Here is a 6,683-nt window from a genome sequence, read left to right on the forward strand (position 1 = left end):
ACTGTTATGAGCAAACAAGGAACGAGGAAGAGCTGCTCCTCAACCTCAACCTCCTTGAAGAAAAAAGGGAAGCGGCCCAACTACCTTAGCAGAGTACCAAAATCGGATGGCTAGACACTATAATTCAAAAGTCCAACCTTGGAGTTTCCAGGTTGGACACTTAGTCCTTCGCAAAGTGCAGAAGCATGTTGACACGCTGGAGCCAAGCTGGGAAGGGCCATTAGAGGTTAGAGGAATAGTCCGACCTAGGAAGTACATGCTGGTCGATCATGAAGGAAAATTGCCCCTACATCCCTGGAACGCAGAGCACTTGAAGCGATACTACCCTTGAAATGTTGAAATAGTCCAAAGATAAGTTGGACTTGTAAAAATTTTCAAGGGCTAATCCCAATAAAGAACTCTGTGTTATTTAATTTCATGTCCCCTAAGGGCTACTAGTTTGATGTGAAATTAATCGAGGTGCGATGTGGTAAAGTTAAAGAAAAATTCAAACCTTTAGAACTTACGAGTTCGAGGTCCGATGTGGTAAACTTAAAGAAGAATTTCAAATCTTTAGAAGTAAGATTATGTGGAGAAAGAAGGAAAACGTCATATTGATTTTCAAAAGTTTTGGCTGAGATGTATAAACCTCGAGACCGAGTATATAAGCATCAAAAACAAGAAAAAAATAAAGGGAAAGATAGTAGCTTCAAAAAGTGGGAAGAGATGGAGCCCATCAGCTGCTTCCGAGGTGCGGCCCGAGCTCACCTTGGGAACCCAGGATGTCATGCTCCTGGGAGTCCACCAGCCCGGCCTCTTAGGAGGAGATCACACCAGTGGCAAGGAAGTTGGCCCCATCGACCTCTTGGGAAGAAAAGCTTGCACCTTCCCCCTCGTCGAGCTTGGCGTCGGAGTTAAGTTCCTTCAGGCATTGGTCCACCAAGTCTTGGGGGCCAGGAGTTCCATTGGGACTCAAACCCACTTTTTAGCATACTGAAGTTTAATGGGCTCGAGGTTGATCTCGGGGGCCACTTCCTTAACTCCCTTCATTAGGAACCTAAGACCGACGTCGCTGAATTCCTTGTCAAATCTGTCAAAGTTAGGATGCTGGCGAAAAGCTTCCTCCAAGAACACCTCGTTGCTAAGGTTGGACTTCTCGAGCCCAGCTCGGCCTTCAGCTTCTCCACCTCGGAGTCATTGCCCTTCAACTTCTCCTCAAGGGCCACCCCGCGAAATTCAAGCTCATCATCTGCTTCATGAGGGCGAACTTCTCCTTCTCCAAGCCCTTGGCCACGGCATGGGCACCCCTAAGAGCTTCCATGTGCCGAGCAACTTCTGTCTTGACGCTTTTGAGCTCGGCCTTATCGGCCTCGGAAGTATACTTCCACACCTAGGCCTCAGCTCGGGCCTCTTTGAGATCCCCTCCTCAAGAAGATCGTGCCCGTCCAGCTTGGCCTTCATCATGATAACAGTTTGGCAGGCCACCGCGTGAGCCTGATGGCGAAAGCAAGAAAACCAGGTGTTAGTCCAAAGATAATTATGCAAAGGAAAAAAAAGGCTAGTCAAGTCTTACCTCAGCAGTATAGTCCAACAGTCGTTGGATGGCCAACCTAGGAGCGCTGACAAACTTAGAAGCCCCCCTCCAACAATGATCGAAGCAAGAGCTTGACATCTCCATGGCTCTCTCCTTCATCCCAATACTTGAAATTTCGACCTTGAACCTCATTTCGATGTCTGAAGTGTCGCCCATCCTTGCCGTCGGATCATCAATCAGTTCTCCAAAGGGCTGACCCGTGGACCAGCTCGAACCTCCTTCACCACGTCCTCGGAAGAGTTGGCCTTGCGCTTCTTCTTCTTTGACTTCTTGGGGGAGGCCTTCCTCCAAACCTCCTTGAGGGGGGAGACATCAAGGATCTCGTGATCTTGAGAGGCATCAGCAATCATCGCCCCTTGCGGAGTGGCTGCCCCACGCTCCACATCAACTACCTCGACCTCGGTGGGAGGGTGTGTAACGCCCCGCGTTCTCGGACTCGTTTATTTTTGGATAAATGGTGGCCTTGGATTTTTCCCTAAGTTGATAACTTTAATTCTTGGATCTTCTAACTTTGAAATTCTAATTTTTGGCTAAATTGGAATTAAGTTTAATTTCATTGGATTAAGATAATTTAAGTTCTCGACCTGTGTAGGAGATTTTTAGTTAAATCTTAAATTTAGGGGTTTTAGGATTTTTCTTCATAAATTCTACTTTCCTTTGAATTATTACACTTGGGTTTTAGAGTTTCAGTTAACTATTTTATTTTGGATTGTTGTGGGTTTTATTTGCTTTCTAGAGTGTAATTTTGGGGCTTATGGTTTGGACCATTGTGGTTTTAGTTGGGCCTCCTTTAAGAAGAAGAAATTCAAACAAAAAATAATAAAAATAAAAAAAAGAAACCCTAACAACATCTTGTTCTCTTTTTCCCCTTGCCAGACGCCAGCCCCCCCCCCCCACAAATTTCTTCTTCTTCTTCGAGCATCCCAGCCGGCACCCTGCTCTTTCTTGTTCTCCGGCGAAGCGGCACAGCAGCAGAAGAGAGCTCCACGCCGGCATCCTCCCGCAGCAGCTCGCGGCGGCGCATGAACGACGATGTCCGATTTCCCACGGCGGCCGCGTTTCTGAGATCTGCGACGACCCACGCGTTTTCGGCCCCATCTGAACGGGTCCTCGTTCCGGCGGCTTGGGGCAGACCACGAGCGAGTCCGGTGGCAGCGACGTGTGACTGCTTCGATTCCCTCGACGACTTTAGACGCTTACCCACACCTGTCTGGAGTTCGATTCGCGGTACCCACCCCTATTTAGACTCAAGCCAGCATTACCCATCGCTTTTGACATTGGAACAGCAAGCATAAGGACATTTGAACTCAGTTTTGGATGCCCGAACCTCCTCGGCGTCGACCCACTCCTTACCCAAGAGGTTTCATGGTGAGATAGTAGGTAACGGATCATCTAAACTCACTTTTGATGCAAACTAAGTGTTTCTAACATGACTTCTAATCAAGTTTGGTTTGCTTTTGGATTTAGGAACCCTTCGATGAACTTGGTAGCGCATTAGAACTTTGTTGTAAGTAGTTTCTTACTGGAGGGATTGGTTGTTGTGTGCTGATATGATATGGTTGTTTGCTCGTGTGCCCATGTGTGATACTTGCATGTCGCTTGTCGTTGTTATCATTTAGTAAACGTCATTGTTGATAAAACTGTTGATATATCTTGGGAAAAGTATGTGGTTGTGTGAATAAATTGTAGCCAGGTAATCCTGGATGACTATGATTGAATTGCTATTATGTTCCAATTGGTTTTCATGATGAAATTTGTATACCGGTACTATAATCTGTTGTTTCGAAAGCGTATTGAATATTTATGAGAAATCGGTTGTGTTTGATGTATGCTGGGTATTTATCAATTATATTTTGGGTTAAGTGGTTGTTTGTGCTTTTTCTGTGAACGATGCCTGCTGGAGCTGTTGGATCATGTTGGACTATTTTAGATTGATTGGCTTTTACATATGATCATTTTGGTGTATCGCATATTGAACTGTTATGAGATTGTTGATGCATGAGGCATGGCGTAGTAGCAAGTAGGACTTTTATGAGAATTTTGGGACATAACAAAGTAAGTAGCACGGGGGCGGGTGTGTGCGTTGATGTGTGTTAATAGAAATTTTTCTTGCTGATTTTACATTATAAACATGTTTCTCTTATTATTTTAATTGTTGGACAGGTTTGTGAGGTCGATGCTGTTATTGTAACTTGCGGTTATTTTATATATTGGATATGTATGTGACTGGTATTCATGTTTGTTGTCTGCAACTTTAGGAACTTACTGATATTGTATGGTTGGTTGGAAGTGATTAGGATTTGTTATGTTGTGAAAAGCATGTTATGTGAAGAATGTCATAGGGTTGTTTGTTGAAGCTTTGTGTGCGCTATGCTGTGAGCAGGTTGGTTGTTGTCAAACTTTGTGTTATTGAGACCCGTGATGCATTGAAATCTTATTAGTGGTTGTGTTGTTGCTGGGCTTTGTGGTGGTTGGTGTTATTAGGGATGTAGTACTGAAATCCTGGTTGGAGGCTAGAAATGATATGTGGAGTTATGAAAGTTACGAAGTGAATGGGTGAGTGTCAGGGCCTCGGGTATAAATGGTCGAGGGCTGATACGTCACTAATTGGGTATCGAGGCCTCGGGTATAAATGGTCGGGGGTCGATACGCCAATATTGGATAAAGATGAGTGTCAAGGCCTCGGGTATAAATGGTTGGGGGTCGATACGAGGAGTCTTTCGAAAGGAGAACTATTGGGGCCTTGGGTACAAATGGTCAAGGGCCAATAGACGGTGAAGTCATCGGGGCCTCGGGTATAAATGGTCGAGGGTCGATGCTGCAGGGTCGGGGCTCTGGGTATAAATGGTCAGGGGCCGACTCTGCTCGAAGGAGTTAACTGTGGAAGGCTAGAGTAGTTGTGATAAGCGTAGAGGTACTTGAGATGTTAGGGATACTAGAGGTTAGTACTGGTAGTTAATGTGTTCCTGGTTGTGGTTGTCACTGAATTTTATAGAATGTGTCTATATTTGAATGCATAATGTGATGAAAAGCATGACTGTGAATGTTTCATGATTTGGTTGAGCATGATGTGTGTGTGTTGATCCTTTAATAAGCATGACATGTTGTTCCTTGATAAGTATGCTGTTTGTGCGTGACCTTTCAGATAAGGGCTGCTTACTGAGTACTGTGGTTGTACGCATCCCTCTTTTTCCCCTCCAGTTCGCAGGTATCGAGCTAGCTTTTGGGATGGTGATGGCGAGAAGGAGGCTTGATCGGAAAGACCATTAGCTATGCTGTGTGCAATTAAATTTCTTTTAGTTAGGATAGTTGTGGCCATTTAATGTTGTAGTTGAGTTGGTAGTGGTTGGTTTTGTTTAGTTTTATTGTCTAAAGGATGTCGTAAGGTTGCCGATTCATTGTTCTTTTAGAGCATTAATTTTGTTAGCCTCTTGAACTACGGGATTGTAATCCACTTAGGATATTTATGAATACATTTGTTTAAGTTGATCGTACTTGAATTAGCTTTTCCTTCATTGCCATTCGAGATGTTAATATTCATTTAGTGGATGGTTTATAGTTAGTAAGGTTTCCTTGAAGGGTTTGGTTAATGTGAAGTCGATATTAAATGGTTTATCTGTATAGGATGTGAGTATCTCTTACAACATTAGTGTTGTTGTTCTAATTGTTCAAGCTCTCGTGAGTGTTGGAAATCAGTGTAGCGCAGCAGAAGCGTGGTAGTTTTATTGCTTAGTGTTGTTGTGAAGAAAATTCTCTTGTTTATGTGAAAATTTTAGGTAGGCTTAGTAACGGTCCCTGTTTGGAAATGGTGAAATTCCTGGGGCGTTACAGGGTGGATAAGAGCAAGACTTGGCGCCTCTTTCAATTTGGAAGCCTGCCCCTGGCGAGGATGTTTGCACCTTACGTCATGGGAGAATCCACAAATCATTGTTGTACAAGAATCAAACCAAGTTAATTGACTGAAAATTCTAAAGAGCCTCGGTCCAAGGTTCGAGCACGATTTACCGAGCTTTGTATTGGTCTGTGAGCCTTATGAGGAACAAGCAGCGGGTTGTAGTCGAGCAAACCTGAAGCTAAAAGAAACTTGTCGGTCAAGAAGTTGCTAATCTTCCTGCCGCTCTTGAACTTGTCCTTGTAAAATTTCAATATGTCAAAATTCGACTGGGAAAGCTGAGGGACAGGCTTGATAGCAACTAAAAATAAAGAAGTCGTGGGTTAGAGCACGAAGAGGAATAATGAAAAGCGAATAAAGACTCTACTCCTTATCTAAGTTCTCAAACCTACAGGGGATGTTGTGAAAGGGCTGGTCGGACTCGTCCTTGGCTAACCACAAACCAGGGACTTTAGTTTTAAAATTATTTTCAAATTCTTTTAGTTTTTATTTTTGTGAATTGTTGTTGGGTGTAATTTCCATCCACCGTTTTTGTTCTATATTTTTTGTCGTTTATCTCACAAGGGTAAGTTAAAGTGCATGAGCACAAGATCTTTTCTTCTACCCCTTGACCCTGAGATTGAGCGGACCATTCAAAAAACTCGAAAGGAGCAAAGACTTCGAAAACAACTAGAAGAGCAAAAAGAGAGAGAAGGTGAAATCAGTCCTAAAAGTGAGGTAGAGAGTACGAGCACATCAATGGCAGATATTCCACCTCGTGATCCAGTTGATCCACCTGCTGTTAACGGTAATATGAGGGATCATGCAAGAAATAATGAATTCAACCATATCCAGATGGCGGACAACAGAGACGTGGCAATGCGAGAATATGCCGCCACGGCTTTTCAGAACTTTGATTCAGGGATAGTCAACCCTATTCTAGCCCACACAAACTTTGAGCTTAAACCAATGATCTCCCAAATGTTATAGACAATTGGACATTTTGGAGGGCAGGAACATGAGGATCCACATGATCATCTGAAATCATTCATTCAAATTGCAAATGCATTTCGATTACCTGGTATAACAGACGATGCTCTTAGACTAACACTTTTTCCATTTTCTTTGAAGGACCAAGCTAGAGCATGGCTCAATGCATTTCCACCGGCATCCATCACCACATGGGGGTCGTTAGTGGAGAAGTTCTTAACAAAATTCTTCCCACCTACTCGCCACGCT

Source organism: Momordica charantia (genome assembly GCF_013281855.1).
Source record: "Momordica charantia cultivar OHB3-1 chromosome 4 unlocalized genomic scaffold, Mcharantia_2.0 BLBB01000004.1, whole genome shotgun sequence".
Classification (NCBI taxonomy): domain Eukaryota; kingdom Viridiplantae; phylum Streptophyta; class Magnoliopsida; order Cucurbitales; family Cucurbitaceae; genus Momordica; species Momordica charantia.